The following is a 12,500-nucleotide window of genomic DNA, read 5'->3' as shown; positions in this document are numbered from 1 at the left end:
GAGTGTTGGAGGCTATTTTGTAGATGATATCGTCGAAGTCGAGGATCGGTAGGATAGTCAGTTTTACTAGGGTAAGTTTGGCGCCGTGAGTGAAGGAGGCTTTGTTGCGGAATAGAAAGCCGACTCTAGATTTGATTTTAGATTGGACATGTTTGATATGAGTCTGGAAGGAGAGTTTACAGTCTAGCCAGACACCTAGGTACTTATAGATGTCCACATATTCTAGGTCGGAACCATCCAGGGTGGTGATGCTAGTCGGGCGTGCGGGTGCAGGCAGCGAACGGTTGAAAAGCATGCATTTGGTTTTACTAGCGTTTAAGAGCAGTTGGAAGCCACGGAAGGAGAGTTGTATGGCATTGAAGCTCGTTTGGAGGTTAGTTAGCACGGTGTCCAAGGAAGGGCCAGAAGTATACAGAATGGTGTCGTCTGCGTAGAGGTGGATCAGGGAATCGCCCGCAGCAAGAGCGACATCATTGATATATACAGAGAAAAGAGTCGTCCCGAGAATTAAACCCTGTGGCACCCCCATAGAGACTGCCAGAGGTCCGGACAACAGGCCCTCCGATTTGACACACTGAACTCTATCTGAGAAGTAGTTGGTGAACCAGGCAAGGCAGTCATCAGAAAAACCGAGGCTACTGAGTCTGCCGATAAGAATATGGTGATTGACAGAGTCGAAAGCCTTGGCCAGGTCGATGAAGACGACTGCACAGTACTGTCTTTTATCAATGGCGGTTATGATATCGTTTAGTACCTTGAGCGTGGCTGAGGTGCACCTGTAACCGGCTCGGAAACCAGACTGCACAGCGGAGAAGGTACTGAATGTGAATGTGTGTTACTAAGCAATGGACAGCAATGGACAATGGACAGCCTATCATGGTTAAGCAGTGTCATCAACTGCCGTCTGCTCCTGGCTTGAGGAAGGCTGTCAGGCAGTCAGCCAAGACCTCCCTGTCCCTACCATACGGCCTAGAGCTGGCATCGTATCTACCCTAACCTCCATGTCCCTGTCCCTGTCCCTGTCCCTGTCCCTGTCCCTGTCCCTACCATACGCCCTAGAGCTGGCATCGTATCTACCCTAACCTCCATGTCCCTGTCCCTGTCCCTACCATACGGCCTAGAGCTGGCATCGTATCTACCCTAACCTCCATGTTCCTGTCCCTGTCCCTGTCCCTGTCCCTACCACACGGCCTAGAGCTGGCATCGTATCTACACTAACCTCCATGTCCCTGTCCCTGTCCCTGTCCCTGTCCCTACCACACGGCCTAGAGCTGGCATCGTATCTACCCTAACCTCCATGTCCATGTCCCTGTCCCTGTCCCTGTCTCTACCACACGGCCTAGAGCTGGCATCGTATCTACCCTAACCTCCATGTCCCTGTCCCTGTCCCTACCATACGGCCTAGAGCTGGCATCGTATGTTGTTTCCTATCTACACCCTGTTGTTTTCTATCTACACCCTATGGTCTCTATATTTGTATCTATGACCAAGACATGGGGGGAACATAATCTATGGTCTCTAACTATGACCAAGACATGAGGGGGACAGAATCTATGGTCTCTATGTCTGTATCTATGACCAAAACATGAGGGGGACAGAATCTATGGTCTCTATATCTATATCTATGACCAAGACATGAGGGGAACACAATCTATGGTCTCCATGTCTGTATCTATGACCAAGACATGAGGGGGACAGAATCTATGGTCTCTATGTCTGTATCTATGACCAAGACACGAGGAACATAATCTATGGTCTCTATGTCTGTATCTATGACCAAGACATGAGGGGGACAGAATCTATGGTCTCTATGTCTGTATCTATGACCAAGACATGAGGGGGACAGAATCTATGGTCTCTATGTCTGTATCTATGACCAATACATGAGGGAACAGAATCTATGGTTTCCTATTAGTATCTGTTAACAAGACATGAGGGAACAGAATCTATGGTCTCTATGTCTGTATCTATGACCAAGACATGAGGGAACATAATCTATGGTCTCTATGTCTGTATCTATGACCAAGACATGAGGGAACAGAATCTATGGTCTCTATGTCTGTATCTATGACCAAGACATGAGGGAACATAATCTATGGTCTCTATGTCTGTATCTATGACCAAGACATGAGGGGACAGAATCTATGGTCTCCTATTAGTATCTGTTAACAAGACACGAGGGGACAGAATCTATGCTCTCCTCTTAGTATCTGTTAACAAGACATGAGGGGGACAGAATCTATGGTCTCTATGTCTGTATCTATGACCAAGACATGAGGGAACATAATCTATGGTCTCTATGTCTGTATCTATGACCAAGACATGAGGGAACATAATCTATGGTCTCCTATTAGTATCTGTTAACAAGACATGAGGGGGACAGAATCTATGGTCTCCATGTCTATATCTATGACCAAGACATGAGGGAACATAATCTATGGTCTCCTATTAGTATCTGTTAACAAGACATGAGGGGGACAGAATCTATGGTCTCCATGTCTGTATCTATGACCAAGACATGAGGGAACATAATCTATGGTCTCCTATTAGTATCTGTTAACAAGACATGAGGGGGACAGAATCTATGGTCTCCATGTCTGTATCTATGACCAAGACATGAGGGAACATAATCTATGGTCTCTATGTCTGTATCTATGACCAAGACATGAGGGAACATAATCTATGGTCTCTATGTCTGTATCTATGACCAAGACATGAGGGAACATAATCTATGGTCTCCTATTAGTATCTGTTAACAAGACATGAGGGAACATAATCTATGGTCTCTATGTCTGTATCTATTACCAAGACATGAGGGAACATAATCTATGGTCTCTATGTCTGTATCTATGACCAAGACATGAGGGAACATAATCTATGGTCTCTATGTCTGTATCTATGACCAAGACATGAGGGAACAGAATCTATGGTCTCTATGTCTGTATCTATGACCAAGACATGAGGGAACATAATCTATGGTCTCCTATTAGTATCTGTTAACAAGACATGAGGGAACATAATCTATGGTCTCTATGTCTGTATCTATTACCAAGACATGAGGGAACATAATCTATGGTCTCTATGTCTGTATCTATGACTAAGACATGAGGGAACAGAATCTATGGTCTCTATGTCTGTATCTATGACCAAGACATGAGGGAACATAATCTATGGTCTCTATGTCTGTATCTATGACCAAGACATGAGGGAACATAATCTATGGTCTCTATGTCTGTATCTATGACCAAGACATGAGGGAACATAATCTATGGTCTCCATGTCTGTATCTATGACCAAGACATGAGGGAACATAATCTATGGTCTCCTCTTAGTATCTGTTAACAAGACATGAGGGGACAGAAGGGAGACTGTGGCTATGTCCCAATGGCACCCTACGGGCCCTGGTCCAAAGTAGTGCACTACATAGGGAATAGGGTGCCATTTGGGAGGTACACTATATGGTGTCAGAGAGGACAGAGGATAGGAGGGAGACCATCCTCTCTGACAACATGGGGTCTGGGTCTGGCGTGCATTCATGCGTGTGTGTGAGCCTGTGTGTGTGTGTGTGTGTGTGTGTGTGTGTGTGTGTGTGTGTGTGTGTGTGTGTGTGTGTGTGTGTGTGTGTGTGTGTGTGTGTGTGTGTGTGTGTGTGTGTGTGTGTATGTGTGTGTGTGTGTGTGTGTGTGTGTGTGTGTGTGTGTGTGTGTGTGTGTGTGTGTGTGTGTGTGTGTGTGTGTGTGTGTGTGTGTGTGTGTGTGTGTGTGTGTGCGTGTGTGTCATGCTCCCTCCGAGCTCCTCCGCCATAGCGAGCCAATGGTCTAGTCTCGTCTGGTCTGGTCTGTTGTGGTCTAGTCTGGACACTGTTAACAAGAATGGGTTTCTAAGGACACTGCTAATAAGAATGGGCATCTCAGGACACTGCTAATAAGAATGGGCATCTCAGGACACTGTTAATAAGAATGGGCTTCTCAGGACACTGCTATAAGAATGGGCTTCTCAGGACACTGCTAATAAGAATGGGCTTCTCAGGACACTGCTATAAGAATGGGCTTCTCAGGACACTGTTAGTAAGAATGGGCTTCTCAGGACACTGCTATAAGAATGGGCTTCTCAGGACACTGCTATAAGAATGGGCTTCTCAGGACACTGCTATAAGAATGGGCTTCTCAGGACACTACTAATAAGAATGGGATTCTCAGGACACTGTTAATAAGAAAAGGCTTCTCAGGACACTACTAATAAGAATGGGCTTCTAAGGACACTGTTAACAAGAATGGGCTTCTCAGGACACTGTTAACAAGAACGTGTTTCTCAGGACACTGCTAATAAGAATGGGTTTCTCAGGACACTGCTAATAAGAATGGGCTTCTCTGAGTTGAGCGCTAAAGGGTTGACCTGTAGTTAGCATTCATGGGCATTAGCTATAGCGTTAGCGTGTTAGCCTGAATTTAGCATTAGCCTTAAGCCCTAGCGTTAGCATGGATTAATTGACATTTCTGCCCTGAGTGTCACACATACACTGCTTTGTGCTTAATGGAGAACTACTAGAAAATAAAGCTACGTAGCGGTCAGGTAGAGAGAGCGTTGATAATATGTATAACTCTAGAGAGAGCGTTGATAACATGTATAACTCTAGCTACGTAGCGGTCAGGCAGAGAGAGAGTTCATAACATGTATAACTCCAGAGAGAGCGTTGATAACATGTATAACTCTAGCTACGTAGCGGTCAGGCAGAGAGAGCGTTGATAACATGTATAACTCTAGAGAGAGCGTTGATAACATGTATAACTCTAGCTACGTAGCGGTCAGGCAGAGAGAGCGTTGATAACAGGTATAACTCTAGCTATGTAGCGGTCAGGCAGAGAGAGCTTTGATAACATGTATAACTCTAGCTACGCAGCGGTCAGGCAGAGAGAGCGTTGATAACATGTATAACTCTAGAGAGAGCGTTGATAACATGTATAACTCTAGCTACGTAGCGGTCAGGCAGAGAGAGCGTTGATAACAGGTATAACTCTAGCTACGTAGCGGTCAGGCAGAGAGAGCGCTGATAACAGGTATAACTCTAGCTACGTAGCGGTCAGGCAGAGAGAGCGTTGATAACATGTATAACTCTAGCTACGTAGCGGTCAGGCAGAGAGAGCGTTGATAACATGTATAACTCTAGCTACGTAGCGGTCAGGCAGAGAGAGCGTTGATAACAGGTTTAACTCCAGAGAGAGAGTTGATAACATGTATAACTCCAGAGAGAGCGTTGATAACATGTATAACTCCAGAGAGAGCGTTGATAACATGTATAACTCTAGCTGCGTAGTGGTCAGGCAGAGAGAGCGTTGATAACATGTATAACTCCAGAGAGAGCGTTGATAACATGTATAACTCTAGCTACGTAGTGGTCAGGCAGAGAGAGCGTTGATAACATGTATAACTCTAGCTACGTAGTGGTCAGGCAGAGAGAGCGTTGATAACATGTATAACTACAGAGAGAGCGTTGATAACAGGTTTAACTCCAGCTACGTAGTGGTCAGGCAGAGAGAGCGTTGATAACAGGTTTAACTCTAGCTACGTAGTGGTCAGGCAGAGAGAGCGTTGATAACAGGTTTAACTCCAGAGAGAGCGTTGATAACATGTATAACTCTAGCTGCGTAGTGGTCAGGCAGAGAGAGCGTTGATAACAGGTATAACTCTAGCTACGTAGTGGTCAGGCAGAGAGAGCGTTGATAACAGGTTTAACTCTAGCTACGTAGTGGTCAGGCAGAGAGAGCGTTGATAACAGGTTTAACTCCAGAGAGAGCGTTGATAACATGTATAACTCTAGCTGCGTAGTGGTCAGGCAGAGAGAGCGTTGATAACATGTATAACTCCAGAGAGAGAGTTGATAACATGTATAACTCCAGAGAGAGCGTTGATAACATGTATAACTCTAGCTACGTAGCGGTCAGGTAGAGAGAGCGTTGATAACAGGTATAACTCTAGAGAGAGCGTTGATAACATGTATAACTCTAGAGAGAGCGTTGATAACATGTATAACTCTAGCTACGTAGTGGTCAGGCAGAGAGAGCGTTGATAACATGTATAACTCTAGCTACGTAGTGGTCAGGCAGAGAGAGCGTTGATAACATGTATAACTCTAGCTACGTAGCGGTCAGGCAGAGAGAGCGTTGATAACATGTATAACTCTAGCTACGTAGTGGTCAGGCAGAGAGAGCGTTGATAACATGTATAACTACAGAGAGAGCGTTGATAACAGGTTTAACTCTAGCTACGTAGCGGTCAGGCAGAGAGAGCGTTGATAACATGTATAACTCTAGCTACGTAGTGGTCAGGCAGAGAGAGCGTTGATAACATGTATAACTCCAGAGAGAGCGTTGATAACATGTATAACTCTAGCTACGTAGCGGTCAGGCAGAGAGAGCGTTGATAACAGGTATAACTCTAGCTACGTAGTGGTCAGGCAGAGAGAGCGTTGATAACAGGTATAACTCTAGCTACGTAGTGGTCAGGCAGAGAGAGCGTTGATAACATGTATAACTCTAGCTACGTAGCGGTCAGGCAGAGAGAGCGTTAATAACATGTATAACTCTAGCTACGTAGCGGTCAGGCAGAGAGAGCGTTGATAACATGTATAACTCTAGCTACGTAGCGGTCAGGCAGAGAGAGCGTTGATAACATGTATAACTCTAGCTACGTAGTGGTCAGGCAGAGAGAGCGTTGATAACATGTATAACTCTAGCTACGTAGCGGTCAGGCAGAGAGAGCGTTGATAACATGTATAACTACAGAGAGAGCGTTGATAACAGGTATAACTCTAGCTACGTAGCGGTCAGGCAGAGAGAGCGCTGATAACATGTATAACTCTAGCTACGTAGCGGTCAGGCAGAGAGAGAGTTGATAACATGTATAACTCTAGCTACGTAGCGGTCAGGCAGAGAGAGCGCTGATAACATGTATAACTCTAGCTACGTAGCGGTCAGGCAGCGAGAGCGTTGATAACATGTATAACTCTAGCTACGTAGCGGTCAGGCAGAGAGAGAGTTGATAACATGTATAACTCTAGCTACGTAGTGGTCAGGCAGAGAGAGCGTTGATAACATGTATAACTCTAGAGAGAGCGTTGATAACAGGTTTAACTCCAGAGAGAGAGTTGATAACATGTATAACTCTAGCTACGTAGCGGTCAGGCAGAGAGAGCGTTGATAACAGGTTTAACTCTAGCTACGTAGCGGTCAGGCAGAGAGAGCGTTGATAACATGTATAACTCTAGCTACGTAGCGGTCAGGCAGAGAGAGCGTTGATAACAGGTTTAACTCCAGAGAGAGCGTTGATAACATGTATAACTCTAGCTACGTAGTGGTCAGGCAGAGAGAGAGTTGATAACATGTATAACTCTAGCTACGTAGAGGTCAGGCAGAGAGAGAGTTGATAACATGTATAACTCCAGAGAGAGAGTTGATAACATGTATAACTCCAGAGAGAGAGTTGATAACATGTATAACTCTAGAGAGAGAGTTGATAACAGGTTTAACTCCAGAGAGAGCGTTGATAACATGTATAACTCTAGCTACGTAGTGGTCAGGCAGAGAGAGCGTTGATAACATGTATAACTCCAGAGAGAGAGTTGATAACAGGTATAACTCCAGAGAGAGCGTTGATAACAGGTTTAACTCCAGAGAGAGCGTTGATAACATGTATAACTCTAGCTACGTAGTGGTCAGGCAGAGAGAGCGTTGATAACATGTATAACTCCAGAGAGAGCGTTGATAACAGGTATAACTCTAGCTACGTAGCGGTCAGGCAGAGAGAGCGTTGATAACATGTATAACTCTAGCTACGTAGAGGTCAGGCAGAGAGAGCGTTGATAACATGTACAACTCTAGAGAGAGCGTTGATAACATGTATAACTCCAGAGAGAGCGTTGATAACAGGTATAACTCTAGCTACGTAGCGGTCAGGCAGAGAGAGCGTTGATAACAGGTTTAACTCTAGCTACGTAGAGGTCAGGCAGAGAGAGCGTTGATAACATGTATAACTCTAGCTACGTAGGGGTCAGGCAGAGAGAGCGTTGATAACATGTATAACTCTAGCTACGTAGAGGTCAGGCAGAGAGAGCGTTGATAACATGTATAACTCTAGCTACGTAGGGGTCAGGCAGAGAGAGCGTTGATAACATGTATAACTCTAGCTACGTAGAGGTCAGGCAGAGAGAGCGTTGATAACATGTATAACTCTAACTACATAGTGGTCAGGCAGAGAGAGAGTTCATAACAGGTTTAACTCTAGCTAAGTAGCGTTCAGGCAGAGAGAGCGTTGATAACATGTATAACTCCAGAGAGAGAGTTGATAACAGGTTTAACTCTAGCTACGTAGTGGTCAGGCAGAGAGAGCGTTGATAACATGTATAACTCTAGCTACGTAGCGTTCAGGCAGAGAGAGCGTTGATAACATGTATAACTCCAGAGAGAGAGTTGATAACAGGTTTAACTCTAGCTACGTAGTGGTCAGGCAGAGAGAGCGTTGATAACATGTATAACTCTAGCTACGTAGTGGTCAGGCAGAGAGAGCGTTGATAACATGTATAACTCCAGAGAGAGCGTTGATAACATGTATAACTCTAGCTACGTAGTGGTCAGGCAGAGAGAGCGTTGATAACATGTATAACTCCAGAGAGAGCGTTGATAACATGTATAACTCTAGCTACGTAGCGGTCAGGTAGAGAGAGCGTTGATAACATGTATAACTCCAGAGAGAGAGTTGATAACATGTATAACTCTAGCTACGTAGCGGTCAGGTAGAGAGAGCGTTGATAACATGTATAACTCCAGAGAGAGCGTTGATAACAGGTTTAACTCTAGCTACGTAGTGGTCAGGCAGAGAGAGCGTTGATAACATGTATAACTCTAGCTACGTAGTGGTCAGGCAGAGAGAGCGTTGATAACATGTATAACTCTAGCTAAGTAGCGGTCAGGCAGAGAGAGCGTTGATAATATGTATAACTCTAGCTACGTAGCGGTCAGGCAGAGAGAGAGTTCATAACATGTATAACTCCAGAGAGAGAGTTGATAACATGTATAACTCTAGCTACGTAGCGGTCAGGTAGAGAGAGCGTTGATAACATGTATAACTCTAGCTACGTAGTGGTCAGGCAGAGAGAGCGTTGATAACATGTATAACTCTAGCTAAGTAGCGGTCAGGCAGAGAGAGCGTTGATAATATGTATAACTCTAGCTACGTAGCGGTCAGGCAGAGAGAGAGTTCATAACATGTATAACTCCAGAGAGAGAGTTGATAACATGTATAACTCTAGAGAGAGAGTTGATAACATGTATAACTCCAGAGAGAGAGTTGATAACATGTATAACTCTAGAGAGAGAGTTGATAACATGTATAACTCTAGAGAGAGAGTTGATAATATGTATAACTCTAGCTACGTAGCGGTCAGGCAGAGAGAGCGTTGATAACATGTATAACTCTAGCTACGTAGTGGTCAGGCAGACAGAGCGTTGATAACATGTATAACTCTAGCTACGTAGAGGTCAGGCAGAGAGAGCGTTGATAACATGTACAACTCTAGAGAGAGCGTTGATAACATGTATAACTCTAGCTACGTAGCGGTCAGGCAGAGAGAGCGTTGATAACAGGTTTAACTCTAGCTACGTAGAGGTCAGGCAGAGAGAGCGTTGATAACATGTATAACTCTAGCTACGTAGGGGTCAGGCAGAGAGAGCGTTGATAACATGTATAACTCTAGCTACGTAGCGGTCAGGCAGAGAGAGCGTTGATAACATGTATAACTCTAGCTACATAGTGGTCAGGCAGAGAGAGAGTTCATAACAGGTTTAACTCTAGCTACGTAGCGTTCAGGCAGAGAGAGCGTTGATAACATGTATAACTCCAGAGAGAGAGTTGATAACAGGTTTAACTCTAGCTACGTAGTGGTCAGGCAGAGAGAGCGTTGATAACATGTATAACTCTAGCTACGTAGTGGTCAGGCAGAGAGAGCGTTGATAACATGTATAACTCCAGAGAGAGCGTTGATAACATGTATAACTCTAGCTACGTAGTGGTCAGGCAGAGAGAGCGTTGATAACATGTATAACTCCAGAGAGAGCGTTGATAACATGTATAACTCCAGAGAGAGAGTTGATAACATGTATAACTCTAGCTACGTAGCGGTCAGGTAGAGAGAGCGTTGATAACATGTATAACTCCAGAGAGAGCGTTGATAACATGTATAACTCCAGAGAGAGAGTTGATAACATGTATAACTCTAGCTACGTAGTGGTCAGGCAGAGAGAGCGTTGATAACATGTATAACTCTAGCTAAGTAGCGGTCAGGCAGAGAGAGCGTTGATAATATGTATAACTCTAGCTACGTAGCGGTCAGGCAGAGAGAGAGTTCATAACATGTATAACTCCAGAGAGAGAGTTGATAACATGTATAACTCTAGAGAGAGCGTTGATAACAGGTTTAACTCCAGAGAGAGAGTTGATAACATGTATAACTCTAGCTACGTAGCGGTCAGGCAGAGAGAGAGTTCATAACATGTATAACTCCAGAGAGAGAGTTGATAACAGGTTTAACTCTAGAGAGAGAGTTGATAACATGTATAACTCTAGAGAGAGAGTTGATAATATGTATAACTCTAGCTACGTAGCGGTCAGGCAGAGAGAGCGTTGATAACATGTATAACTCTAGCTACGTAGTGGTCAGGCAGACAGAGCGTTGATAACATGTATAACTCTAGCTACGTAGCGGTCAGGTAGAGAGAGCGTTGATAACATGTATAACTCTAGCTACGTAGTGGTCAGGCAGAGAGAGCGTTGATAACAGGTTTAACTCCAGAGAGAGCGTTGATAACAGGTTTAACTCCAGAGAGAGAGTTGATAACAGGTTTAACTCTAGCTGCGTAGTGGTCAGGCAGACAGAGCGTTGATAACATGTATAACTCTAGCTACGTAGCGGTCAGGTAGAGAGAGCGTTGATAACATGTATAACTCTAGCTACGTAGTGGTCAGGCAGAGAGAGCGTTGATAACAGGTTTAACTCCAGAGAGAGCGTTGATAACAGGTTTAACTCCAGAGAGAGAGTTGATAACAGGTTTAACTCTAGCTGCGTAGTGGTCAGGCAGACAGAGCGTTGATAACATGTATAACTCTAGCTACGTAGCGGTCAGGTAGAGAGAGCGTTGATAACATGTATAACTCTAGCTACGTAGTGGTCAGGCAGAGAGAGAGTTGATAACATGTATAACTCCAGAGAGAGCGTTGATAACATGTATAACTCTAGCTACGTAGTGGTCAGGCAGAGAGAGCGTTGATAACAGGTTTAACTCTAGCTACGTAGCGGTCAGGCAGAGAGAGCGTTGATAACATGTATAACTCTAGCTACGTAGTGGTCAGGCAGAGAGAGCGTTGATAACATGTATAACTCCAGAGAGAGCGTTGATAACATGTATAACTCTAGCTACGTAGCGGTCAGGTAGAGAGAGCGTTGATAACATGTATAACTCTAGCTACGTAGTAGTCAGGCAGAGAGAGCGTTGATAACAGGTTTAACTCTAGCTACGGTTGACTGCCAAGTGAAACATTGTTGGTGAGATATCAGCACTGGAATGCAACAGCCAAACAGCAGGGAGGCCTAACACCCTGGACAAGACAATGTTTAACTTCTGAAGAATATATACAGTAACATATATAATATATAGAGGTAAACCTGACAATCTAGTTCAGGATATACAGTAACATATTTAATGTATAGAGACCATCCGTATAAATCCATTTCATGATATTCAGTGACTCTAAAATGACAGTGATCTCCAAAGGTGACAATTTATTGAGCTCAAACCTGCTGTCAGAAATAGCTTTACAGTAATTACAAATCACTCCGTGTGACACTGTGCCTTCTGGGTAATGCATGATGAGCCACATCCCTCTTCTCCCCCCTTAAACCTGCCGCCCCACCACATCTACATACCCCACAATAAGACCAGCAGCCCTAGGACACTGCTGCTCCACCACATCTACATACCCCACAATACGACCAGCAGCCCTAGATCACTGCTGCTCCACCACATCTACATACCCCACAATACGACCAGCAGCCCTAGGACACTGCTGCTCCCCCACATCTACATACCCAACAATAAGACCAGCAGCCCTAGGACACTGCTGCTCCACCACATCTACATACCCCACAATACGACCAGCAGCCCTAGAACACTGCTGCTCCACCACATCTACATACCTCACAATAAGACCAGCAGCCCTAGGACACTGCTGCTCCACCACATCTACATACCCAACAATAAGACCAGCAGCCCTAAGACACTGCTGCTCCACCACATCTACATACCCCACAATACGACCAGCAGCCCTAGGACACTGCTGCTCCACCACATCTACATACCCCACAATAAGACCAGCAGCCCTAGGACACTGCTGCTCCCCCACATCTACATACCCCAAAATAAGACCAGCAGCCATAGGACACTGCTGCTCCA

The sequence above is a fragment of the Oncorhynchus mykiss genome, chromosome 21 (genome assembly GCF_013265735.2).
Source record: "Oncorhynchus mykiss isolate Arlee chromosome 21, USDA_OmykA_1.1, whole genome shotgun sequence".
NCBI lineage: Eukaryota > Metazoa > Chordata > Actinopteri > Salmoniformes > Salmonidae > Oncorhynchus > Oncorhynchus mykiss.
This window is presented reverse-complemented; position numbering follows the sequence as displayed.